The sequence below is a fragment of the Vigna angularis genome, chromosome 6 (genome assembly GCF_016808095.1).
Source record: "Vigna angularis cultivar LongXiaoDou No.4 chromosome 6, ASM1680809v1, whole genome shotgun sequence".
In the NCBI taxonomy this organism is placed as follows: domain Eukaryota; kingdom Viridiplantae; phylum Streptophyta; class Magnoliopsida; order Fabales; family Fabaceae; genus Vigna; species Vigna angularis.
The window spans coordinates 23099342-23111018 of record NC_068975.1 but is presented as its reverse complement, the minus strand read 5'-3'; the positions used below and the strand labels follow the sequence as shown (position 1 = coordinate 23111018).

Genomic DNA, 11677 nt, shown 5'->3' with positions numbered 1-11677 from the left:
AGCATGATATTAGCTACAAAATAAGGGGATTAGTGATTATAATACATAAATGTAGCCTAAAACACATTTATTTAGAAAACAAGACAAAAGAAGAGGATTAAACAATTTACAAGTTAGAAAGGAATTGATTTTGCTACTAAAATGATGCTTAGATAATGGTAAGAATTAGCATTATCACCTTAGAGGACCAAGAATTTCTAATTGAAGAACTTAAAAGGAAGGTTGCAGGTTTGGAGGCAGAATTGGCTGAAGAGAAGGCAAGACGACAAAATAAAGATCACGATGGACAAAGTGTGCCTCGTACAGAACCATCCCTGAACACTGGTTTTGTATCCCCTAATGACATTGACAAAAACCAACAACCTTTGAAGACGTATGTTAGGCTTGGTGAACGAAGGCGTTACAAGGGAAGAGCACTTAGGACTCCATACACCGGAACCGTAGTGCTTAGAAAAAAAAATGAGTGATATCTATATTGAGTTGATTAATGGAAAGTAAATGATCATTGTAAATAGATTAAGAAAACAAAGTGTAATGCATCAGATTTAGATGAATAATATAAAATTTTAGTTTTTGGTTTGGTCACATATTTTATTTTTTCAATAGCATTGTTATTATGATTTGTGGGTTTCTGGATTTGAGAATCTGGTGAAGTTTTATGTTCGATATGTTGCAGGTGTGTTTGTAAGATGTTGGTGTTTGAGTGGTCATTGAGGTTAACATGGGTGACCATTGTCAAAACCAGTTCATTTCAGTCACATTTTGGGTGGAAGGGACCAAGTTGTGCAAGGGATGAATGAAAGTGTTCAAAAAACTCTGTGGTAATCGTTTACATTGTGCTGGTAAACGATTACCAGAGAGAATTTGACGTTTTGTACAGAAAGTTGAACTGAAGTAGTCAGTCAGGGTAACAGGGGTGACTAGTGTCAAAACCAGTGAGTTTGAGTGACATTTGGACTTGTGTTTGGAAGATCATGGCGTTTGACTGTTGGGAGATGGTGCTTGGTGATGAGATGTGAGCCCAAGGAGTATGGAGTGACCCCTTATGAGTGGGGAAACCAAGTTGTGCAAGGGATGAATGAGAGTGTTCATAAAACGCTGCTGTAATCGTTTACACAGTCCTGGTAAACGATTACCCGAGAGAATTTGACGTTTTGTACAGAAAGTTGAACTGAAGTAGTCAGTCAGGGTAACAGGGGTGACCAGTGAGTTTGAGTGACATTTGGACTTGTGTTTGGAAGATCTTGGTGTTTGACTATTGGGAGATGGTGCTTGGTGATGAGATGTGACCCCAAGGAGTGTGGAGTGACCCCTTATGAGTGGGGAGACCAAGTTATGGAAGGGATGAATGAGAGTGTTCATAAAACCCTGCTGTAATCATTTACAATGTGCTGGTAAACGATTACCCGAGAGAATTTGACGTTTTGTACAGAAAGTTGAACTAAAGTAGTCAGTCAGGGTAACAGGGATGACCAGTGTCAAAACCAGTGAGTTTGAGTGACATTTGGACTTCTGTTTGGAAGATGTTGGTGTTTGACTGTTGGGAGATGGTGCTTGGTGATGAGATGTGAGCCCAAGGAGTGTGGAGTGACCCCTTATGAGTGGGGAGACCAAGTTGTGCAAGGGATTAATGAGAGTGTTCATAAAACCCTGCTGTAATCGTTTACACTGTCCTGGTAAACGATTACCCGAGAGAATTTGACATTTTGTACAGAAAGTTGAACTGAAGTAGTCAGTCAGGGTAACAGGGGTGACCAGTGTCAAAACCAGTGAGTTTGAGTGACATTTGCACTTGTGTTTGGAAGATGTTGGTGTTTGACTGTTGGGAGATGGTGCTTGGTGATGAGATGTGACGCCAAGTAGTGTGGAGTGAACCCTTATGAGTGGGGAGACCAAGTTGTGCAAGGGATGAATGAGATTGTTCATAAAAGCCTGCTGTAATCGTTTACACAGTCCTGGTAAACGATTACCTGAGAGAATTTGACGTTTTGTACAGAAAGTTGAACTGAAGTAGTCAGTCAGGGTAACAGGGGTGACTAGTGTCAAAACCACTGAGTTTCAGGCAAAAGTTCAGCTGTAAATGGATGGGGAGGTAATATTTGGTTAGTGGTATTGGTGTTTTACTCACAAGTGCAATTTTATTTAGTGTATCATAAATTCAACATTACATATTAAATGACGAAAATTGAGCAACCAGTTTGACAATAAAGAACTTCATTAAATTAAAGACTTGACATTATCAAAGTAGGAACTGTGATACATAGTTTTTTATAATGCAGAAAATAAAGCCTAAACAAGCAATTCTAAGTCTGAGGATTGTTTTCAGAAGCACTTTGTAACTGTTGCAGTTGTTCTTCAATGTTCACAACGCGCGATTGCAAGGCATCAAACCTTGTAGTGATGACGATGTCCATGTTTCCAAATCGAGTTTCAAGGGCATCAAATCGAGTTTCAAAGGCATCAAATCTTGTACCAACGAAAGTGTGAAGTTGTTCTATGCGGTTGATGACATGATTTAGTGTTGTAGATGAACTGCATTGTTCATCATCTTGTCCTTGTTCATGTTGACCTTCTTTTAAGGGGGGATGGGGGGCGTTGCCTTTGGGAACCCATTCTCCTTCATCATTTTGCACATAACCAAATGATGCTACAACTTCACTACCCATTTTTTGCTTCAACTTGACTTCTGAAATGGGATCAATGTCAGTAGGCACTTCAACGTGTTCCAAGTAGATGGTTATCAAATGTGGATATGACAACTTTGCATTCTCCCTTAATTCTCTTTTCATCTTATATCTAATAAGATATCCCTAGTTAATGTGAATGGAATTGAAAAATGCCCATAGCAGCATAATATCCTCTTCGGATGCCTGACCAATATTGGTTGCACAAGGAATTAATAATCGAGTGAGAACGTAATGAAGTATCCTTGGTTGAACCTTCATTTGGCCCGCTAGTATTCTGGATTGTATGACTGCATAATCTCTACAGACTAGTTGCCTTGCAGTAACACAATCGTATTGTTCTTTCCACTCATCTACAAGTTTTCCTTCATAACGAACACCATCAGGGGGGAGTTTAGTGACTTGTTGAAAAAGATTAGGGCTCAGCCTAATTTTGATGCCTTTGACCTCACTTTGAATAACCCCAGTATCCGATATTTACATGTTGCTGTAAAACACTCTCACTAATTCTGGGTGGTAATGGCTTCTTAAAGACACAAATTCAGTCAGCCCAGCTTCGGCCAATATGTCATAGAACTGAAAATTTTTTCCTTCAAAGTAACCGTAGTCTACATACTTACTTTCCAATATTTCACGATTGACAAAATGTTGGGCATATTTGTCCTGTTGCTCATCCGAGGAGAAGAGATCATTGTTAGGCGTTGGAGGGGATGAGGATGGTGACGGAGTTGGACTCCGGCGGCGTCAACGTCCACCAAGGGAAGAAGATGCCTTTTGTTTCTTGGTTGCACGATCACCCATTTAATTTTGTTTAAGGTTTTGCAGTGAGAGAAGCGAGGTTTTGTAAACGTTTATGGGCAAGGACGTGATTGGGCGGTTATGTACACGATTGCAATTTATAGACGTTGTATATGTACTGATGTAGTGGGCAGTTTTCTGTAATGTACTGTAACGTGTAATCGATTACGACTTACTAGTAATCGATTACAATAGTCAATTTTGGTGTGTTCATATGCATTCCAAACATTCATCAATGGGATTTCATGGACGACCATTATGACTTACAAAAACATAATAAATTAAAAAAAACAGCGAAGAAGTTGTATATATCAACTGATGTTATCGAAATTGTTATGTACAGCTGACAACAACGACAAAAATCCAAAATGACCCATTTCGGTATCTTGTGATAGTTGGATAGACTGGGCTTGAAACTGAACATGTTCATCACGTTCAACAACATTAGATGCCCTTGCCCCCTGCAACAACAAAATTATTAGGTACAACTAAATTGTTACAAAATAAAGTATTTAATCAATATTTTGAACGTAATTAATGACTCACGTATTGTTCGGTGAGTGGTGTTGAAGTCTTTGTGCATTAAGCCGACTTTCTTCTTTGGGTTCTTTTCTCAATAGTGGACTTTAACCTATTTGTGCGTGGACGTCCTTTTCACTTAACAGCTGCAGGACTGTGTACAAGGACATCAGATGTTCCAATTGGACTATGTGGTACTGACGTGCATGCACCAGTATCGTATCTTAGTTGGCCTGCATCACTAATGATGTTATCTGTCATGGATGAACTGAACCCAAATTTTTTACCGAGACAATTAATTTATTTTTCCAATGGACTACTAGAAACCTCAGACTCACATGCAACTTCAGCAATTTCATAAAAACGTTTGCACAACAGTTTGTATCTTTCCATGCGTGGTTCATTAGTGGAATTACTATACGATGCTGTTATTAGTGTGTGTCTTCTTCGGATATTTTTGCTCCAACGCCGCAAAATGTATTATGAGGGAACATTGTAAACATCTTCTTGACCAAATACCAAGAGGGAATGGCGACATATAATTCCTCTAAACTCAAAAAGTTGGCAAGAGCAAGTGCTTGTCTGTGTCAGGAGATCGAATTGAACTTTGTAAAATTTATCTGGTAAACGTTTACCCTCCCACATTCATTTCTCTTTTATAGTGTAAGTGTCCATAAGTCCTCCTTTAAGGTGTCTTTGATGAAACAATTCATCCTTGAACGAAACTCAGTTTGGACCTCCTCAAACTTTGCATGTGTGTATTCGACTTGAAATTGTCTCTCAATCGGTGACTGAGAGCCACATGCAACAGTGGTGTTCATGGAGGAGAAGTCTGCTTCTATTTCCTTTTGGGCATTTACCCTAACGACATTGTCGTATTGAACCACAAATTGTTGAAGTGTGGTTGTCGAATTGATAAATCCATCAAAAAAAACATTCATTCCCTCACTTCTCTGAGTGGTAGACATGCCGGCCCAAAATTTTTTTTTCAAGTAACACGGAACCCATTTGTGTCTCTCTTCGTACAAATTACATAGCCATTCATTTTGCTCCAATCCATGTTTGGTAAGTAGTTTCTCCCAACCATTTTCAAATTCTCTTGGACAACCACAATCATATATAAGCGCATGTAGCTCGCTTTTGATAGCGGGATTATTTCTATACCCGTGGAATTTTTCAGGCAACTTTCTTAAGGATGTGCCATAAACACCACCTGTGCCTCGTATCAGGAAACACTTGTTCAATAGCGTTGACCATTGCCCTGCATTGGTCAGTAATAATACCCTAAGGACTCTTATTACGCATGCATCTTAGCCAACATTAGAACAACCATACAAATGAGACAGTGTCTTCCGAAGACAACAAACCACAACCAAGTAAAATAGAGTGTCCATGATGGTTAACTCCAACAAAAGGCGCAAATGGCATGTCGTACTTATTTGTTAAGTAAGTCGTGTCAAAGGAAACAACATCACCAAATTCTTCACATGCAGCACGACTTCTTGCATCAGCCCAAAACACACTACAAATTTTATTCCCTTCATCCAGTGCAATGTCATAAAAGAACTCGTTATTTCTATCTTTCATTGAAGAAAAGTGTCGTAGGAGTGTCTGACCATCACCATCCTTACATAAAGATCTTCGGTGTTGGCCAATGTAGTTTCTTGTGTCCCGCTCGACAAAGTCCATGTTTTCATAGCCACCGGCATCGTTGACAATGCTAAGGAAACTCTTATTTAACCTAACTCCAGCATCATGGTTGACCTCCAAGGTGTGTTTTGCTTGCATGCTTAACTTCCTATTCGCTGCAAATAGGTTGGAGTTATTTGGGCAAAGATCATGGTTGTGGTCCAGAACAACGGTTCTTATAAACCACTTGTCGTCCTTCTTTGCAATGGTTATCCCAGCAGGACATTGGTTAATTTGACTTGGAAGTGTTTTGACCACTGGTTTGACCGAAGACACATATTTGCCCTCCCTTGAACAAACTATTCTCAAGTAGTAGACGTTGTTGTCTTTATCTTTTTTAGAAGTTCTAGTTCGCACCGCAAAGCCACATCTAATGGCGTAGTTTGTGTAAAATTTTTTAGCTTCAATCATTGATTCAAAACACATATGCATTGTTGGGTCCATTCCCAGTAAACGTTCATTACGGTCATCAACATTGTCATTATACTCATTCACTTCATCCACATCAATTGTGTGCGTCGACATTAGACTTAGCTTTAGAGATAAACGAAATGATATTCACTCATCAAACTTACGACAATGACCACTGTGAACTAAAAAAATAATGTAAATAAACCCATTTCGAAAAAGTTAAGTAATACGTACCGTGGTGGAATATCAAGAGCCCTTTAATGAAGGTCAAATGGTCCTAACCAACCTCCTCTTCAACATTTACATCCACCATAAATGAACCTTATCTGGTTGTCACCAAACCTCCGAACATGCTTGTACCCCTTCTCTTTAATGAAGAGCAAAGTAAGTTGTCTGGAAGTGGTTGGTTAATGGAGCAAAATGTTAACGTTCGATGTTGAGCCAGGTGTGTAGTACCGCCAAAGCTATTATTTTTGCCTTCTCAAGCACGTATTTGCTTACCTTGACAAACCATGCATTGAATGTTGTCAGCATAAAGTTTCTCTCTCTCATAACCCACAATGAATGTTTTTCACTTTTAAAGATTTCCTATCAAATCAGACATATCCCCGCAATTAATGTAACTTCATTTTTACAAGTTAACTTAATGGAAATAGTTATAAAATAATTTATTTTTTTGGTTTATAAAATATTGATTTCATGTAATGTGTTTATCCATGTAGTTCTCTTTAAATATCCGGGACAAACCCATCTTTAACGTGGAATTTTAATTTCGACAGAAAAATTCAGCATAATCATGGATGCATGGCAAGACCTTGTTTGTGATGATGATGTCCTTGAATCGTTTTTGAAAAAATGCGATGCGTCGGCATCGCTTATTCCTGGTCCTGTAGGTAACATCCAAGCAGCTTTCCTCAATAGAACGGGAACAGAAGAACCCAAATTGACATAAGAATTTGCTCGTGATGTTGCTGATGCAACCTATGAACGAGATTTCAACTCCAATGCTTGGAAATGGGCACAAATGTTTATTGAACACCACGGTACACTCAATCTCATACACGGTTCCAACAACATTATTACGTTCACGAGTTGTAATTTCTTTTCATATATTTTCTGTCATTGGAGGTCTCGTAACGGATGGCAAATTCGAAAACATCAGCTCCCTCCAAGAGGCAAAATCAGCATAGGTCCTTCCATTTGTTACTTGCATATTGAAAGAGTGCAAGCCAAATGGGTTGGGAGATATGCAGTTGACTGTTAAGGTATCATTTCCTTTATTGAACAACACTACATGTTATAGTACATTAATAACTTATTATATGGTTGAAGGACCCAACTGCCACGATGAAGGCTTCCTTGCACAAGAAAGTTCTTGAAGATCCTGAAATTGCAGACAATATCGGAGTTGGTTCCATTATGCTACCCAATCTTGTAACCCATCAATTTTGTACTTAACTAGCATAATTATTTTCTTGGTCTTTCAATGTTCTTCTTCTCACTAATTTGGTTTGTACATTTAGGTCCATCCTTTCACTGCATTTCGGCAAAACTACTACCTCAATATTACGCATCGCTCTATAGTCAAGGTTTTTCCAGCTGAAGTTTGTCCTCCAACAATTGACCATGTTAAGGAGACCCGAAAACCTGTCATTCAACTCCCTATGTGGGTAGAGAAGAAACTCAACGTGGATGACATCCTCCGCAAATTTGTACCTCCATCTGACCAACCATTAACGTCCAAAAAACCAGAGAACCAGTAGTGGGTTTTCGATAACTGTAATTTTATATTAAGACCATTATAAGTATTTAATAGATAACTGTAATATTTCAAACCTACAATGTATTATTGTTGTGTATGGTGTGTACCTGAATTTCTATTAATGTTGTGTTATGATGAGTTTGTTTCTGTTATAGAAATGTTTTCAAGTTAATTGTTGGCATGCTTTGTTATCAATTCCCACCATCTACCACAACTATAATACCAACATCAACCCCATACCACTGCATCTGTGGCTAAAATTAAATTGTTTTGTCCAAACGTTACCTACCAAGTCCTGACTGACTACTTCAGTTCAACTTTCTGTACAAAATGTCAAATTCTCTCACGTAATCGTTTACCAGGACTGTGTAAACGATTACCACAGGCTTTTATGAACACTCTCATTCATCCCTTGCACAACTTGGTCTCCCCACTCAAAAGGGGTCACTCCATACTCCTTGGGCTCACATCTCATCACCAAGCACCATCTCCCAACAGTCAAACACCAACATCTTCCAAACACAAGTCCAAATGTAACTCAAACTCACTGGTTTTGACACTGGTCACCCCTGTTACCCTGACTGACTACTTTAGTTCAACTTTCTGTACAAAAAGTCAAATTCTCTCGGGTAATCGTTTACCAGCACACTGTAAACAATTACAGCATGGTTTTATGAACACTCTCATTCATCCCTTGCACAACTTGATCTTCCCACTCATAAGGGGTCACTCCACACTCCTTGGGGTCACATCTCATCACCCACCACCATCTCCCAACAGTAAAACACCAAGATCTTCCAAACACAAGTCCAAATGTCACTCAAACTGACTGGTTTTGACATTGGTCACCCATGTTACCCTGACTGACTACTTCGGTTCAACTTTCTGTACAAAACATCAAAATTCTCTCGGGTAATCGTTTACCAGGACTGTGTAAACGATTACCACAGGCTTTTATGAACACTCTCATTCATCCCTTGCACAACTTGGTCCCGCCCCCCCTCATAAGGGGTCACTCCACACTCCTTGGGGTCACATCTCATCACCCACCACCATCTCCCACAAACACCAAGATCTTCCAAATACAAGTCCAAATGTCACTCAAACTCACTGGTTTTGACACTGGTCACCCCTATTACCCTGACTGACTACTTCAGTTCAACTTTATGTACAAAACGTCAAATTCTCTCGGGTAATCGTTTACCAGCACACTGTAAACGATTACCACAGGGTTTTTTGAACACTCTCATTCATCCCTCGCACAACTTGGTCCCCCCACTCATAAGGGGTCACTCCACACTCCTTGGGCTCACATCTCATCACCAAGCACCATCTCCCAACAGTCAAACACCAACATCTTCCAAACACAAGTCCAAATGTCAGTTAAACTCACTGGTTTTGACACTGGTCACCCTTGTTACCCTGACTGACTACTTCGGTTCAACTTTATGTACAAAACACACCTTATTGTCGCGTAATCGTTTACTAACTCACTATATAAACGATTACCACTTAGTATTTTCACCAGCCCAACTCAGAACTTGATCAACTCCCACCCAGTAATTACCCTTAATTTAACTTATCAAACCCTCCCCTACTTTTGAAATACTTATTATAATGGTGCGTTAATTTTTCAATAAAATATATATTCATTATAACAAACACAACGTCAAAACAATTAAATTGAAAATCCAACCAATAATCTTATTACAAAAACAAAGTCTACATTGTCAACTAACATTATGTACATATATAAACATGCTGTGTTACAGGTCAAATTTGTTCATGTCTAAGCAATCCTAAAGAATGCCATATAGCTCTAGGGCTTCCATTCGTCTTATGTTCTCGTTGTCCAGGATCCATTCACATACATATTTCTTTCTAATCCCAACCAGCTCCTCCTGAAACCAACATTTTCCCCATTAGAAACCAACACATAAAATAATTTTAACAAACACAAAGTTGCTACTTACAGTTGTATATTAAGGCATGCTTTTTCCGTTGTATTTGTCGTCTTCATCCCAAATTTCCATTGCTTTCAACATTATGACTCCACAATCATGTCTGAAATAATATACCCAGCACATAAAATTACTTTTGACCGTATATTCATCACAACACAATATAATCCAGCAGTACAATTCAAAAACCTTACAAGTTTGGTTGGGATGGGATATTTGCTTGTTTAACAGTCAAAGGACCAATACTACCTTTCAGTCTATTCATCAAGATGCAAAAAAACTGTGCCATATTTTCAGCCTACCAGTTAACAAATACAATAAATTGTTAAACAATACAGGGTTATCTGACAATCACAGGGTCATCAACAATGAAAGATGTGGAATCTTACAACAGTTGTGTCTATCCTTTTCTGGTCTCTGATCCCCTTACCCAATGAGTCAATCACAAATATTTCTAATGAACTCAATTTCACTGAATAACACCACCAAAGATCATCGTGGACAAATGGCATAAACAACTACAAACAATAAAAACAATATCAGTAACACATTTACAACCAAAACTAGACAAATATTGTGAATTAAAGGTTACTCACAAAGTCAGCTGTGGCAATGTCTCCAAGTCCAAACTGATTGTAACGCAGATAACTGTTATAGTTATGAAGCGTCCAAACATGACGATTCTGTGGACGTTTCCTATAATCAGTAAGAATATGGTGATGTGGACAATTTCAAAATCATCAATCAAAAATCAATCAAAATTCATTTCCTCAATTAAATATATGATACAATATCAAATTTTATTTACCGAGTATAATGGACTAAAATGAATCCTCTTAACAACACCGCACAACCTTTTCTCAAAGTACATAAACATCGTACAAGCAAATAACACCACCTACACAATAAAAAATTTTCACATTACTAACATAAACTACAACATGAAACACAGACAAATGTCACAAGACTAACCATGTTATCAACGTATTTTATCGGGGCCAAAGTGTAAAATGAAGTCGAGCTCAAGGTTTGCCCAATTATCTCGCATACAACCCTAAACATATAAATAATAGTCAATCACAAACAATACAAATTCGTCAACCACAACTACAATTCAAGGCATATACATGTATACAATGATCTCTCTGACACTGACTGCTCTGTACAATTGGTCTACATCAACAGTGGTGCTTGGATCACCAACAAAACTGCGCAATGGGGGGATAACCAATGGTACGACCTCCCGTTCTTCTTCATCACCATCATCATCATCGATTTATATACAAACAATGTTATCATCAGTTCTTGAAACTATCTCATCTTCATGTGCGGTTTTATCCTCCCCTCTTACTTCAGTATATGCACCTAGGAGGTCATCAACTGCATTACCATCACCTTGTTGTTGAAATCCACAATCACGACCAACTTCAGCCTCTTCGTCACCTCCAACTTCAGGCTCTTCGTCACCTCCAACTTCAGGTGCTTCATCAACTCCAACACCAACTTCTTCATCAATGCCACATGCATCTTCTTCAGTAAAGATTGGAGTTTGATAAATTTCAAATAACTCCCTAGTAAGAACTCCAATCTTGGCATTTAATGCTTTGAGATGTTCATTGTTTTTCCTCAATCTCTCCTCGGCACCTGCTTCCCATGTCCCGTCATCAGAGCTTTCGTCGTCATCTTTCTCAACCTTGGATCCTTCAGCCAAGGATCCTTCAGCCAAGGATCCTTCACTCATCCCTTCGTCATCCATGTGGAAAGCTTCGCGGATTTCCGGGCGATGACGATCTTCCTTTCTTACATACCACTCCAGATTTAACTACACCATTATCACACAACACATTTTGACA

At 38.8% G+C, this 11677-nt stretch overlaps 1 long non-coding RNA gene across 1 annotated transcript; it reads right to left on the bottom strand.

The window, feature by feature from the left end:
• Positions 1 to 10461: 10461 nt before the first annotated feature.
• Positions 10462 to 10843, bottom strand: LOC108342770 (uncharacterized). The gene is made up of 3 exons (XR_001833429.2): positions 10797 to 10843; positions 10633 to 10722; positions 10462 to 10520 (listed from the first exon to the last, which is right to left on the bottom strand). It is a non-coding gene; the product is annotated as an uncharacterized LOC108342770 (long non-coding RNA).
• Positions 10844 to 11677: the final 834 nt, after the last annotated feature.